Here is a 15,287-nt window from a genome sequence, read left to right as displayed (position 1 = left end):
CAGGAGGAGCACTGCCAGAGCCCTGCAAAATGACCTCCAGCAGGCCACAAATGTGCATGTGTCCACTCAAATGGTCAGAAACAGACTCCATGAGGGTGGTATGAGGGCCCGATGCCCACAGGTGGAGGTTGTGCTTACAGCCCAACACCGTGCAGGATTTTTGGCATTTGCCAGAGAACACCAAGATTGGCAAATTCGCCACTGGCGCCCTGTGCTCTTCACAGATGAAAGCAGGTTCACACTGAGCACATGTGACAGGATTGACAGAGTCTGGAGACGCAGTGGAGAACATTCTGCTGCCTGCAACATCCTCCAGCATAAATAACCTACACTTGTCATCCAAAAAATAATAATCCACTTATTTATACCAAAAATGTACTTTATTAGCAAAGAATAAATAACAACATCACATTGCATGCAAGACAGACAACCCCTATCCCATAAAACACATATACCCAATAAAGCACAGGTGTCCCCTGCCACATTGATCACAAATGACCGCCTGACGAAGTGGGGCGACCCACAAAACGACGTCTGTTGAGGGTGCACAGGGTCCCCAGATGGCCACGGGTAATATGCCTGCAACAGGTAATGGACATTTTTAACATTCTTTTTGGTTTGGTATAAATAAGTGGATTATCATTTTTTGGGTGACAAGTGTAGGTTATTTATTCTGGTTTAATATTGTTACCTGGTATACAATAAGATATATTCCCAGGAAGAGTGTAGGTGATATAAACATCCTCCAGGGCGCCCCAAAGCACACCTGCCCCATAAGAAACCAGTATTATAAATGACACATGGAGTTCTGTTCCAAATTGTGCACTGGGGCCCAGAAGCTACGACTCTGTCTCTATGTATATACATACATATTATTAAGATATTTTCAACTAGGAGTAAAGGCTCTTTAGCTAAGTGTGGTATTACTGGTGTGGTGTGGAGAACCTCTGAAACTTATTTGCGGAGACTTCTAGTTGGCATTAGGAGTCAAGTAGGGAACATAATGGGAAGAAGGTAGGCAAACTAACTAACTCTAGAAGGAAGAAAGCTTTCTCTCTAGTGCCACCTATTAGCAGTAGCTGTAAGTCAATGTCTGACCCACAAAAAAGCCTTAAAGGGAACCAGTCAGCAGATTTTAGCATATATATTGCTTGGCAACACTCTAAATATGCTACAATCTGTATCCTCACTATCCCCGAGGGATGTTTTTGCCCCCAGGGATGTTGAAGATATGAAGTTATAAAGTCCCCTCCCCCAGCTGCCCTGTAAGTAGTCCTCTGGGCAGTGACTTATACTTACCCAATCCCATTGCTCTGACCATGGTTCCGCCCCCTCATCTTGATTGACGGCCCGCATCATCGCTCTGCTCCCCTAGTAGAGAGACCAGAGCGGTGGCGCAGTCAATCAAGATGAGGGGGCAGGACCACATCTGGAGGGACGGGGAGCGACGGGTGCCGGTAAGTATAAATCCCTGCCCAGGGGGCTACTTACAGGGCGGCGGGGGAGACTTTATAACTTCATATCTTCAACATGTTTTTGCCTCCAGGGATAGTCAGGATAAGTCAAGTGTCAAGTGTTACATATGCTAAAATCCGCTGATTGGTTCCCTTTAAAACATTTGCAGTGAAGTATAGCTGGTATTATAGTGCAGCACACATGGTGGAACATCTGTATAACAATGTAGCCTTCTCATGTGTGTCATTTCACACACATTGACCCTGATTTACTAATGTCAACCTGACTTTTTCTCGGGTTGTGCGACCAAATTTTGCGACACTTTGTGCGACACAATTTCCCGACACAAAATACCATTACTCAGAGTGTTTTTTAAACCCGCAATAAACGGGTGTGGTTAGCCAAAAAAGGGGCGTGTTCACGACAAAAAAGAAACAACAGTCCGAGTATTATGAAAAACTCACAGGAAAACGTGTGACTTTTGCTTCACCAAAACCTGACAGCTCTGAGCTGTCGGGAAATTACTCTAAACCAAGTGAATCCTACCCCCATCATGGAACAGGGTCTGTTCCATGTTGGGGGCAGTAGTACAGGGGCTGAGGGATTGATCGCAGCGGGTCTCACTTCTGAGACCCGATCCGATCAGAATTTCTTAAGCAGGGGAGCGGGTGGCATGCTACTCACCAGCGATGTACAGTGTACTTTTACTTTAATTTTTAAATTCCCCTCCCCAAGGTTTTCAAATAGAAGTGCTGATGTGGGCAAAGATATATAGAATCATTGGGGGGGGGAGGGGGAGGGGTATATGTCTGGCCCCCCACAGCGTTTCTATATATCTTGCCCCCTGCTGCGCTATATAAGTCTTGCTCCCCACAGCGCATTTATATAGGTATTGTCCCCCGCAGCGCAATCATATGCCCCCGTAGTGCATGTGTATATATATTCCCCCCCCTTCCCCCCCGCAGTGCTATTATAAGCCCCCGGCAGCGCTATGAATGAAAAGTATTCTAACAGCAGTGTATCTGGCCGGCCCGATGCGCTGCTGAAAGAATACTTGTCATTCATAGCGCTGCGGCGGCCTCTGTATTTAGATGTGCTGCGGGGGTCAGACATATATCCATATGTCTGGCCCCCAAAGTGCTTCTATAATCATATGCCTCTGCAGCGCTATGAATTAAAAGTATTCTATCAGAAGTGCATTGGGCCGGCCGGCTTCCTGGCCAGATGCGCTGCTGTTAGAATACTTTTCATTTATAGCGCTGCAGAGGCATATGATTATAGAAGCGCTGTGGGGGCCAGACATACAGAATTATCTGGCCCCCACAGTGCTTCAATGTACATATGCCACCACAGCGCTATGAAAGACAAGTATTCTTTCAGCAGCGCATCGGGCTGGCCGGCTTCCTGGCCTGATGCGCTGCTAATAGAATACTTTTCATTCATAGCACTGCCGGGGGCTTATGATAGTGCTGCGGGGGACAATACCTATATAAATGCTCCTCAGGGGGCAAGATTTCTATGGTGTCGGGGTGTGAGGTGCAGGGTAGATGCAGGGCAGATGTTATGGCCCAAGGGGCAGATGGTATTAACCCCTTCTTGTCGTGATGCCAGGGGAGTGGTTTAGCCTTAACCACCTGAAAGTAATACCCGCTGATCCTGGGTTAGGCAGGGGCAATGAAAACACCAACGCCAGATTAAGGATAACGGCAGCTTTACTGAGGCAAGACAGGTGATATAGTCTTTGCAGTACAGCCAAATGTCCCAGGGAGGTGACCAGTGACACAGGGGGGGCTTGCTGGGACTTGCAGTAGTTAGACTGACTTTAGTGCAAGCCACGGTGACTAGAGATGAACTCGACTTGACAGAGATGGTGACTGACAATAGGATGACTTGACTTACTGTTGACCGACTTGTGGCTGCAGGACTTTAGGCTTGAGGCCTCCAATGCTCTGGACACAGACACTGAGACAACTTGACTGCACTGGACCTCAGCAGGAAACAGAGAGATTGCAGCCCCTCCCCTGGTTATATAGGGGGGCTGTGCAAGGAGCCCATAGGTCACTTGGGGGGGGCATCTGGTCACTGGAGCCTCCTGGGTAACAATCAAGTGATTCAAACATTAAAGCAACAGTACATTATATATACAAAACCTATGTACAACATGGTGAACTGTAAGGTGGACCTTGGCGACATGCAGGGACTCTGCCTGACAGGGCAGGAGGACAGTACAGGGCCACATAATCCTGTACTGGGACACCACACTTATATAGAGTAGCAGGGGACAGATATATAGAAACTCTGCGGGTGGCCAGCAATATACCCCCCCCCCCAGCGATTCTATATATTTTTCCCCACCGCAGCGCTTCTATTTGAAAACCCCGCCGGGAGCCCTGAATGGCACCTCAGTACTTGCCATTCAGGGCTCCCGGCAGGGAATTTAAAAATGAAAGTAAAAGTACACTGTACATCGCTGGGGAGGAGCATGCTGCCCGCTCCCCTGCTTAATAACTTCTGATCGGATCGGGTCTCAGAAGTGAGATACGGTGCCCTCAATCCCTCAGCCCCAGTACTACTGCCCACAACATACCCTGTTCCATTATGGGGGTAGTAGTACAAGCACTAATGTAATCTGAATTTACAGAGACAGACTTTCGACATCTTACATTGTACAACTTTTATAAATTCTTTTTGACCCATATATCTTAATCTGTTCTGTGTGTTTGCTTCTGACTTTCCTATCTTTAATTGGATGTTTCTGTAATTATCTTGGTAATACTGCCTGTCAGGGCAGAATAAATTTTGTGCGACAGCTTTAAACCCATGCGACACAAAAAAAAAAAAACCCAGAGACAGGCGTCAGATTAGTAAATCAGGGGGAAAAAAACTGAGTTAAAAGAAAAACACTCCACATTAAACACTCGGATTTTAGTAAAGGGCCATTACGTCATGTCTACCAGAGAGCTCCTGTCTAGGCAAGCACAAGGTCATTTGGAGGTTATAATGAAAAGCCCCTATGTAGAACACCACAATTCGGATACCTAATACGGTTTTACAAGAAGTTATAGCCCTAAGCTGCACTCCATCACAATCGCCTGCGATCGGAGCCCTTTTCCTAGAACCATAGTTACGGTATATGCGATCACCTTCTGCAATATGGAGTGGCTTCAAAAATATACTCCAATACGTTGGTAATAAAAATTGCCCCTATAGCTCATTCCATAGTTAATATTAGTTCCATAGGGGGAGATTTATCAAAACCCATGCAGAGTAAAAGTTGACCAGTTGACCATAGCAACCAATCAGATTGCTGCTTTCATTTCTCATAAGTCTTTTCAAAAATGAAAGAAGCGATCTGATTGGTTGATAGGGGCAAGTGGTCAACTTTTATTCTGCATGGGTTTTGATAAATCTCCCCCATAGAGTCCGTAGAAGAAGCCTGAATGACCTTGGAGGGGCGCTATGGGCTCCTTACAAGATTCTTAAAATGACATTCCCAAACAAGTGTTAACACTTTTACTGTAGGGTGCACGTCACAACTAACAGCAAATGTTTGGATCCAAGTTTCACATCCGGAGTGCCTCCAGCTGTTGCAAAACCACAACTCCCAGCATGCCCGGACAGCCGTTGGCTGTTCGGGCATGCTGGGAGTTGTAGTTTTGCAACAGCTGGAGGCACCCTGGTTGGAAAACAAATGTATGCACTACATTCCTATCAAATAATTCCTGGTTACCCTTGTTGAACTCCTCTTAAATTTACTTTACAACGTATGCACCTAAAGGGAAACTCTAACACCTAAATGCATTACCTGACTTCACATAGATATTTCACAATAGATATTACACAATCCTTGTCAAACCGCAAGACTTTTGATGCCCAATACTGGTGGATAATGTTTAACAAAACTAGCGATGCAGGTACACTGGGAGCAGAAGGAATCAAAGCTGGAACCCCAACTATACTTCGATAAAGTTAGATTTCGCCTTTAACATTGTACTTTCATTTGGAAGGTCAAACTTACAAGCACAGGCTCAAAGACACGAAGGAATCCAGGCTGTCAAATAATAAAAAAGGGATTCAAACTCTAAATTTTTTGGTTTCACAATCAGCAAATTTTTTTGTTCCCCCCCCAAAAAAAAAAAAAAAATTGCTGAATGTGAAACCAAAAAGTTGAGAGTTTTAATTTAATTTTTATTATTTTACATCTTGGATTCCTTTGTGTCTTTGAGCCTGTGTTTGTATAAGTTTGACCTACCAAATGAAAGTACAATGTTAAAGGCGAAATCTAACTTTATCGTCGTGTAGTTGGGGTTCCAGCTTTGATTCCTTCGGCTCTGCAGTTACAAATCCAGAAGTGGATCCAGCAAGAGGGAGAAGAATAAGTCTTTATTCCCTATTCCTTAAGAATCCATTTTGGTTAAAAAAAAAATCAAAAGCTTTTATTTTCCCCCAAAAAATTTCTGCGTGTGACACTTCCGTTATGGTAGAATTGTGGATATGTATGAAGCAACATGGAAATGTCCTACTGAAACGTCTCGTGTTCCACCGGCCGCAATGTCAATGAGCAAATGTGAAAAACTATGTTCTAAAATTATATGTTACATTAGCACTTTCTAAGGCAGTGTTACTGCTTCTTACCTCGTAGTCCAGGAGAAGGAAGCAGTCCCCTCCGGAAGGTTCTCTAGTAGCCCAGTGGGCTAAGTGCAGCCGGACACACAGGGTTACCTGTCGTGACAGTCATGTCTATTCAGGTGCTGAAAATAGGGCCTAGCTTCTGCTGGAAGACACGGGACCCAAACACTCCGTGAATGCACAGCTATAAATAGTGACTATGAACAGTGCTCACACAAGTAACTCACAAGCTAAGTGACGGAGCTGTCGAGGGGTGGGCTACGGATTTAAAGATCCACTACCAAGCAAAGAATAAACTTTGCAACAACTTTTAATGATGTGATACCTTATTCTCAATGGAACGGATAGAATATTTAGTATTCAATGCTATTTGTACAAAGCCTAGCATATTCTATAACGTGATGACCTATTACAGTGAAGGAAGTACAATCATTTAAAGCATGCCTGTCATATCCCACAAAAAAAAAAGTTATATGTTACTCAGTACCTGATTCTGATCGTGTCCATATATATTTTTTTTCTGTGTCTAGGACCTATATTTCTCTCATGAATACCTTCTATCTGTTGCTCACTTGGCTTGTCATTCTGTGCTATAGAGGGGGCTTGTCTTCACTCTGCATGACTCATCTTCCCTGAGTCCTGGGTCTCTTCATCCAATCACTGCAGGCTGCTCTGTAACCCACTGCTCCCTGCTGCAGTCTGATAGGACAGGAATGAGCACAGAGGAGTGCTAGTCCTGCCCTCACTTACTGGACTTTGTCCCAGCCTGTACTTCAGCTTGGACAAAGATGATCCTGCAGCCGGACAGGATTGTGTTCTGCATGATATCGGGCTGTTTTTTTTTTTATTTTTTATTTTTTTTATAAGCCTTGATTTCTATAAAAAGGAAATACAATTTTCTTATGAAGTATATTAGAAAGGTTAAAGGGGTACTCCAGTGCTTAGACATCTTATCCCCTATCCAAAGGATAGGGGATAAGATGCCTGATCGCGGGAGTCCCGCCGCTGGAGACCCCCGGGATCATGCACACGGTACCCCGTTTGTAATCAGCCCCGGAGCGTGTTCGCTCCGGTACTGATTACCGGCGACTACAGGGCGGGCGGCGTGTGATGTCACGCCCCCGCCCCCGAGTGATGTCACGCTCCGCCCCTCAATGCAAGTCTACGGGAGGGGGCGTGATAGCCTCCCATAGGCTTACATTGAGGGGCGGAGCGTGACATCACATGGGGGTGGGGGCGTGACGTCACACGCCGCCCGCCCTGTAGTTGCCGGTAATCAGTCCCGGAGCGAATACGCTCCGGGGACTGATTACAAACGGGGTACCGCGTGCATCATCCCTGTGGGTCCCCAGCGGCAGGACTCCTGCGATCAGGCATTTTATCCCCTACCCTTTGGATAGGGGATAAGATGTCTAAGCACCGGAGTACCCCTTTGATGTTTTGCCAAGATGTACAACATATAGAATGTTTTTTAATCTGACAGCAATCATTTAAAGTGCAACTCTATCCCTAAACAGAAAACTCCTGAATTATCCAATCATAGCAGAAGAAATTGGGAATGCTAGGTGATAACAAAATAATAATAAATAAAAAAAATTGTGGTAGATTCACATGTGCACATTTTCTGCTGCAGATCTGCTTCTGCAGATTTTGCTGTCCATTAACTTTAGTGGGCAGCAAAATCTGTTGCAGAACATTTTCAGCAGATATGCAGAAAAAATATGCACATGTGAACGTCTCCTTAGGGTCTAAGGGTCTTAGGTACAGTATTCTGCACAGATTTGATGTGCAGGATTTGATACACAGGATTTAAAGTTGTATTCAGTCATTTAGTTTACATTTAAATCTGCAGCAGAAAATCCTGGGCATCAAATCCTTAGGGTGCATTGACACGTACAGTATCCTGCACAGATATGATGCACAGGATTTGTAATTGCAGATTAGGAGCTGTGTTCAGCCATTTAGTTTACATTGAAAATCTGTAGCTTCAAATTTAAGCATCAAATATGGCATATGTGACCCTACCCTTATAAGGGAAAACATATCCTGTGTGCAGCTGGTGATTACCACTATATGGTCCTGTATAGAATCACTTTTATGGAATATCGGTCCAGCCGGTATATACCTCAATATGGTCCTGTATATAATCACTTATATGGTATACAGATCTTGTGTGCAGCTGATATCTACCGTTATATGGTCCTGTATATAATCACTTATATGGCATACAGATCTTGGTATCTACCTCTATATGGTCATTGTATGAAGGATTAATAGTCTGTATACAGTGGTTTTATTCAGTATCAGTACAGTCACTGTGTGATGTATAGTGTGTTCCTGATGCATCGGTATGATTTGGCCCTTGTATTATTTGTATACTGGCATTATTGGTATTTTTAGTCTGTGTATAGTGGTTTTTACTCAGTAAGGTGTTATTATTCAGTCTTTGTGTGGCGGTATAATTTGTTCCATGTATACTGTTATTGGTAATATTGGTCCTGATCATTAACAGTACGATGGTAATATGTATGGTGAAAATATTCCTCCTTGTATACGGGTATTATTGTTAATACTGGTCTCAGTATACAGAATTTGGTCAGTAACAGTATGATGGTAATATGTATGGTGATAATATTCCTCCTTGTACCATCATACAGTTACTAACCAAATCCTGTATACTGAGACCAATATTACCAATAATACCAGTATACAAGGAGGAATACATATACATATACAATACATATTACCATAATACTGTTACTAACCAAATCCTATATATTGAGACCAATATTACTATTAATACCAGTATAGGTATTATTGGTAATATTGGTCTCAATATACTATTTAGGATTTGGTCAGTAACAGTATTATGGTTATATGTATAGTGATAATATTCCTCCTATACTGGTATTATTGGTAATATTGGTCTCAGTATACAGGATTTGGTTAGTAACAGTATGATGGTAATATGTTTAGTGATAACATTCCTCCTTGTATACTGGTATTATTGGTAATATTGGTCTCAGTATACAGGATTTGGTCAGTACTGGTATAATTGGTCATGGAAAACTATCTTAAAAGAGTATCACGCTGAAAAACTTGTCTCCTACCCAAAGGACCCCCAGCGATCTCCTGTACGGGGCCCTGACTAGTCCACTTAAGGTTCAAAAATAATGGCTATGGCGACATTTTGGTTGGTGTAATTTTATAGCTATCTACCTGGCTACAAAAAAGAAAATCTTGCATGAGCACAAAGATAAGGTGAAAAAATTGTGATTTAATCCATAAAAAGTGTTTTCACAGCAAGCTACCTATCTACCTGGCTACCTACCTAGATAGTTAACAACCTACCTAGCTACCTACCTACACCACATTATGTGTATCCTGCTGTGTTACACATAATGTAAGTAAATAGAATTAGACTGCGACCCACAAATGTCCGCAACCAGGCTGATGGGTCGTGGCCACTTTTAGGCCAATCAAACTCTTCAACACCAGGCCCATGGTGCTCTTAATCCGGCTCTGGATAATAGTACAACAAAATGATAATATGTTTACAAATACCAAGTGCACTATATTTCAGGACCTGTAGCTGCTGGCAACCACACTCACTGCACAATTTTTAGAAAAATCATATTTGAAAAAAATATGGCCGAAATTACAAAAGTCTACAGTATTGAAGAGGGAAGAGTTCTTTTCAGAAGAGGTAAAGGTCCCCACACCAGAACAAGGCTCTGGACTAGATTTAAAGGGGTACATCGGCCCTAAGACATCTTGGATAGGGGATAAGATGTCTGATCGCAATCCCCCAATCTCTTATGAAGCACCCACCTTTCTCAGCTGCACGAAGTGATGATCGCTCTATGTCTGAAGATTCACGACCTCGTGGCCGGAGTATTGTGATGTCACACCCCCTTCCATTTACTTGCATTGAGGGGGCGGGGCTTGACGTAATAAGGGGGCAGAGTCGTGACATCACGATACTCCGGCCCCGGGGTCACGAGTCTTCAGACATGGAGCGATCATCACTTTGTTCAGCTGAGACTGGTGGGTGCTGCATGAGAGATTGTGGGGGGCCCACAACAGAACTCCCGCAATCATACATCTTATCCCCTATCCTTTGGATAGCGGATAAGATGTCTTAGGGCCGGAGTGCCCCTTTAGCCAATTAACTCACAATATAAGATTATAGATAAACAATGACATTTTTCACTGAATGAAACTCACAGGGCTCTGTACAGGCTCCTGGCTTGACAATCAGTCTGCTGTTCAAGCCAGGAGCATGTTAAAGAGCATCACTGCAAAGAGCCCTGCTTGTCCTCAGTGTACAGAGCCCTGCTTGTCCTCACTGCACAGAGCCCTGCTTGTCCTCAGTGTACAGAGCCCTGCTTCTCTTCAGTGTACAGATCCCTGCTTATCCTTAGTGTACAGAGCCCTGCTTGTTCTCAGTGAACAGAGCCCTGCTTGTCCTCAGTGTACAGAGCCCTGCTTGTCCTCACTGCACAGAGCCCTGTTTGTCCTCAGTGTACAGAGCCCTGCTTGTCCTCATGGCACAGAGCCTTGTTTGTCCTCAGGGCACAGAGCCCTGCTGGTCTTCAGTGCACAGAGCCCTGCTTTTCCTCAGTGTACAGAGCTCTGCTTGTCCTCAGTGCACAGAACTGCGTTTGTCCTCAGTGTACACAGCCCTGCTTGTCCTCAGTGTACAGAGCCCTGCTTGTCCCCAGTGCACAGAGTCCTGTTTGTCCTCAGTGCACAGAGCCCTGCTTGTTCTCAGTGCACAGAGCCCTGCTTGTTCTCAGTGCACAGAGCCCTGCTTGTCCTCAGTGTACAGAGCCCTGCTTGTCCTCATTGCATAGAACCCTGTTTGTCCTCAGCACACAGAGCCCTGCTTGTCCTCAGTGTACAGAGCCCTGCTTGTCCTCAGGGCACAAAGCCCTGCTTGTCCACACTGCACAGAGCTCTGCTTGTCCTCAGTGTACAGAGCCCTGCTTGTCCTCAGTGTACAGAGCCCAGCTTGTCCTCAGTGTACAGATCCATGCTTGTCCTCAGTGCACAGAGCCCTGTTTGTCCTCAGTGTACAGAGCTCTGCTTGTCCCCAGTGCACAGAGCCCTGTTTGTCCTCAGTGCACAGAGCCCTGCTTGTTCTTGTAAAGGTGCTGGATGTGGATCCACTGACCTGTGTGGCTGATTATACTGGCCGTATTGGCGAGCGAAGTCTAAGGTGTCGCTGGTCTTCACCAGAGCCCATCGCAAGGCAGGATGGGCTTGCTGCAGGAGGATGAGGCAGAGACGAATTTGGACTTAGCAGAAGGTCAAGGCTGGCTGCAAAGGTGTGTAGTCAAATAACGTAGCGGAAGGGTCAGAACACAGGCTAGGCAAACAGACAAAGGGAACGCTTAATCTCAGACAAACTGAAGATCCGGCAGGGAAGAGTGGGAGGTGCAGGGACTTATAGAGTAGTGTCAGGTGTTACACATAATTATGGGCATACTGGCCCTTTAAATTTCAGAGCTCCGGCATACCCGCGACCTAGGAGACGGGCACACATGCGAAGGAGCAGAGTGGCAGGAGAAGAGACAGCTGAGGCCCGTGGTAAGTGATGGGCTGGGAAGTCCATTGCAATATTGGTCCAGGGGAGCTCAGGAACTGCCAGAGGCTGTAGAAGACCTGTAGGTTTAGAACGAGCGGTCTTATCCCGGGCACAGATCGAACAGGAATGGACAAAATCAATGACATCCTGTTTTAAACTAGGCCACCAATATTGTCTGGAGATGAGCTGTAGAGACTTACGAGTTCCGGAATGACAGGCCAGAAGAGAGGAATGGCCCCATGTGAAGACTCGGAGTCTTAAATGGGGAGATATGTAAGTCTTTCCAGGAGGCAGATGCTGAAGATTTGCTGGTGTTGCAGAGATGAGACGCTCACGAGGAATAATATGCTGAGGAGATTCTCAGTTATGCACATCAGAAGACCTGGAAAGATTGTCAACTCGTAAATTCTCCTCTGTAGGACGGAAGTTGATGTAGAAGTCAAATCTGGAGAAGAACAAAGACCATCGTGCCTGCCGTGGGTTGAGACGATGGGCTGTCTGAAGATAGAGCAGGTTCTTGTGGTCAGAATATATAATAATAGGATGTTCAGAAGCCTCCAAGGGATGATGCAATTTTCCAAGGCTAGTTTAATAGCCAAGAGTTCACGGTCTCTGATGGTATAGTTTTTATAAAAAAACACAGATTACAATTCTTCCCTTAGAGGACTTTTGTGTTAGGACAGCACCTGCTCCAACTAAAGAAGCATCCACCTCCAAAAGAAAAGGCTTGCCAGAGTTGGGTCTAGTCAGGATCGGAGCAGAAGCGGAGGCGGTCTTTAACTGTTTAAAAGCATCTTCTGCCTCTGGAGTCCAGACCTTGGGATTAGAAGTCTTTTTGGTGAGAGAGACAATGGGCGCTACCAAGGTGGAGTAATGAGGAATAAATTGCTGATAGTAATTGGCAAAACCAAGAAAGCGCTGAATAGCTTTTAAGCCGGAAGGTCGGGGCCAGTCCAGTACAGCAGACAACTTGTTAGGATCCATCTGTAGACCTTGACTAGTAACAATGTAACCCATAAAAGGAAGACTGTTTTTTTCGAAAACATACTTGTCAAGTTTAGTGTAAAGATAGTTGTCTCGTAGATGTTGTAAAACCTGGCGGATGTGGGAACAACGTGTCTGAAGATTGGGCGAGTAGATCAGAATATTGTCCAAATGGACCACGACACAGGTGTATAAGAGGTCACGAAAGATGTCATTAATGAACTCCTGGAAGACAGCTGGAGCATTATAGAGTCCGAACGGCATCACAAGATACTCAAAATGTTCATCCCGAGTATTTAATGCAGTCTTTCATCCGTCACCTTCTCTTATGCGAATCAAGTTATAAGTACCTCGAAGGTCAAGTTTGGAGAAGATCCCATGCAGACGATCAAATAACTCCGAGATCAAGGGAAGTGGGTATCTGTTCTTGACGGTGATTTTATTCAGTCCGCGATAGTCAGTGCAGGGTCGCAAAGAACCGTCTTTTTTCTCTACAAAGAAGAATCTGGGTCCGTCAGGGGAAGATGACTTCCTGATAAAGCCTTTTTGAAGATTTTCTTGTATATATTTAGACATGGCCTGAGTTTTGGGAATAGAAAAAGGGTAAATTCTTCCCCGAGGAGGAGTGGTCCCCGGCAATAAGTCTATAAGGCAATAAGTCTATAGGACAATCGTAAGGACGATGAGGTTGCAATACTTCCGCTTGCTTCTCACTGAAAACGTCGGCATAGTCCTGAAGATACGTAGGCAAATTGGGCTGAGGAGTCGAAGGAGGCACCAACTTAGACAGACGAATATGAATACAGTGACTGTTGCAATAAGGTCTTCAACTGAGAACTTTTCCAGTTTTCCAATCCAGCTGCGGGCATGGAGTTGCAAACAAGGAAGGCCAAGCAGGAGAGGGGAGGTACAGTGAGAAAGTACATAGAAGGACAAGTTCTCCTTATGCAAAACTCCAACCTGCATAGATATGGGTTCTGTGTGTTATAGTACAGTCCAGATTTTCTCCGTTGACCGTAGAGATGTACAAGGGCTTCAACAGGCGATACAACGGCAGATGATACCTATGTAATAAGCAGGCATCAATAAAATTTCCTGCGGAACCAGATTCCAGGAAGGCAAGAATGAAAGTAATCTCTTTGGAGGGTAGAGAAAGCTGAACCAACAAATTCAAGCGTGGAGAGGGCGGCCTTCTCCCACAAACTCTAGGTGCGAGCGTTTCCCTGTGACTGTGGACGTACAGGACTATCTTTGAGGAAATTATCTGTACTGGTGCAGTAGAGACAGATTCTCAGCTCGTCGGCAAGTTCTTTCCTGCAGAGTCAGGCAAGACTGATCCACCTGCATAGCCTCCACTGCGGGAGGCAACGAACAAGGTTGCGGTGGTTGCCTGAAGACTGGTGCCAGGCGAGGAAAGCGCCGAGGTCATGCAGACTCCCTTTCTTGATGTTGTTCCTCATGTTGCTCAGAGAAACGGATATCATTCAAGGTAGATGGCAATTCCCGGGCAGCAAGGACATCCTTAATATGGCTAGAAATTTTTGAAAGTGGCGCAGAGCTTAGTTATTCCAGGATAACTCTGAAGCCAGGGTACAAAATTGTATAGCCTTCAGAGGAAATACCCTGAGAAAGGCTCAGCAAATCCGATTCTGCGGAAGAAGCTTGTGCAGGTTCTTCGAAAACACTTCAGAATTCTGTCAGGAAAGCCTTAAGACTGGCTGTGAGTGGGACACTGCGATTCCATTACAGAGTTGCCCAGGCCAGATCCCTTCCAGTTAACAAACTGACAACAAAGGCCACCTTCGCTTGTTCCGTAGGGAACTGTTCCACCATAAGCTCAATGTGCATGGAGCACTGTGTCACAAATCCACGGCAGGACTTGGGATCCCCTTCATACTTCTCGGGAAGAGACAAACGGAGCTTGGATCCCGTGGTGCCGGCAGGAGCGGGAGGCATTACCGGCGCAGGAGGAGGCTGTGGCTGCTGTGGTTGTAACCCAGCGGGATCCATGGCCGTATCTTGCTGTAACGGTGCTGGATGTGGATCCACTGACCTGTGTGGCTGATGACACAGGCCGTATCGGGGAGCGGAGTCTAAGGTGCCACTGGTCTTCACCAGAGCCCACCACAAGGCAGGATGGGCTTGCTGCAGCAGGTGACACCCAGGTCGCTATCCTCGACTCAACCACATAGGTAGCTGGGTGATGCGAAGTACAGAAGGAGGAGGCAGAGAAGAAGTCGGACTTAGCAGAAGGTCAAGGCAGGCGGCAAATAGCGTAGTGGAAGGGTCAGAACACGGGCTAGGCAAACAGACAAAGGGAACGCTGAATCTCAGGCAAACGGCACTGAAGAACCGGCAGGGAAGAGTGGGAGGTGCAGGGACTTATAGAGTAGTGTCAGGTGTAACACATAATTATTGGTGTACTAGCCCTTTAAATTTCAGAGCTTTAGGAGACGGAGACACGTGCGCCGGAGCTGAGAGGGAGGAGAAGAGACAGCTGAGGCCCGTGGTAAGTGACGGGCTGGGATTCGCATGCGGGCACGTGTGGCCGGAGGGCAATGTGTAACTGTTCTCAGTGCACAGAGCCCTGCATCTCCTCAGTGTACAGTGCCCTACTTGTCCTCAGTGT

At 45.6% G+C, this 15,287-nt stretch overlaps 1 protein-coding gene across 2 annotated transcripts in view; it reads right to left on the bottom strand.

The window, feature by feature from the left end:
• PERM1 (PPARGC1 and ESRR induced regulator, muscle 1) overlaps window positions 1-15,287 on the bottom strand; it is a 46,696-nt gene that overhangs the window by 6,580 nt on the left and 24,829 nt on the right. Inside the window, exon 2 of one of the 2 annotated variants that reach the window (XM_056543147.1) lies at window positions 6,091-6,229. The exons of the other annotated variant lie outside the window; for it this stretch is intronic. The gene's annotated coding sequence lies outside the window, so the exon portion shown is untranslated. The remainder of the gene's footprint in view (window positions 1-6,090; window positions 6,230-15,287) is intronic. 2 annotated transcript variants of the gene reach the window in all.

Source organism: Hyla sarda, chromosome 10, assembly GCF_029499605.1.
Source record: "Hyla sarda isolate aHylSar1 chromosome 10, aHylSar1.hap1, whole genome shotgun sequence".
Lineage (NCBI taxonomy): Eukaryota > Metazoa > Chordata > Amphibia > Anura > Hylidae > Hyla > Hyla sarda.
This window is presented reverse-complemented; position numbering and strand designations above follow the sequence as displayed.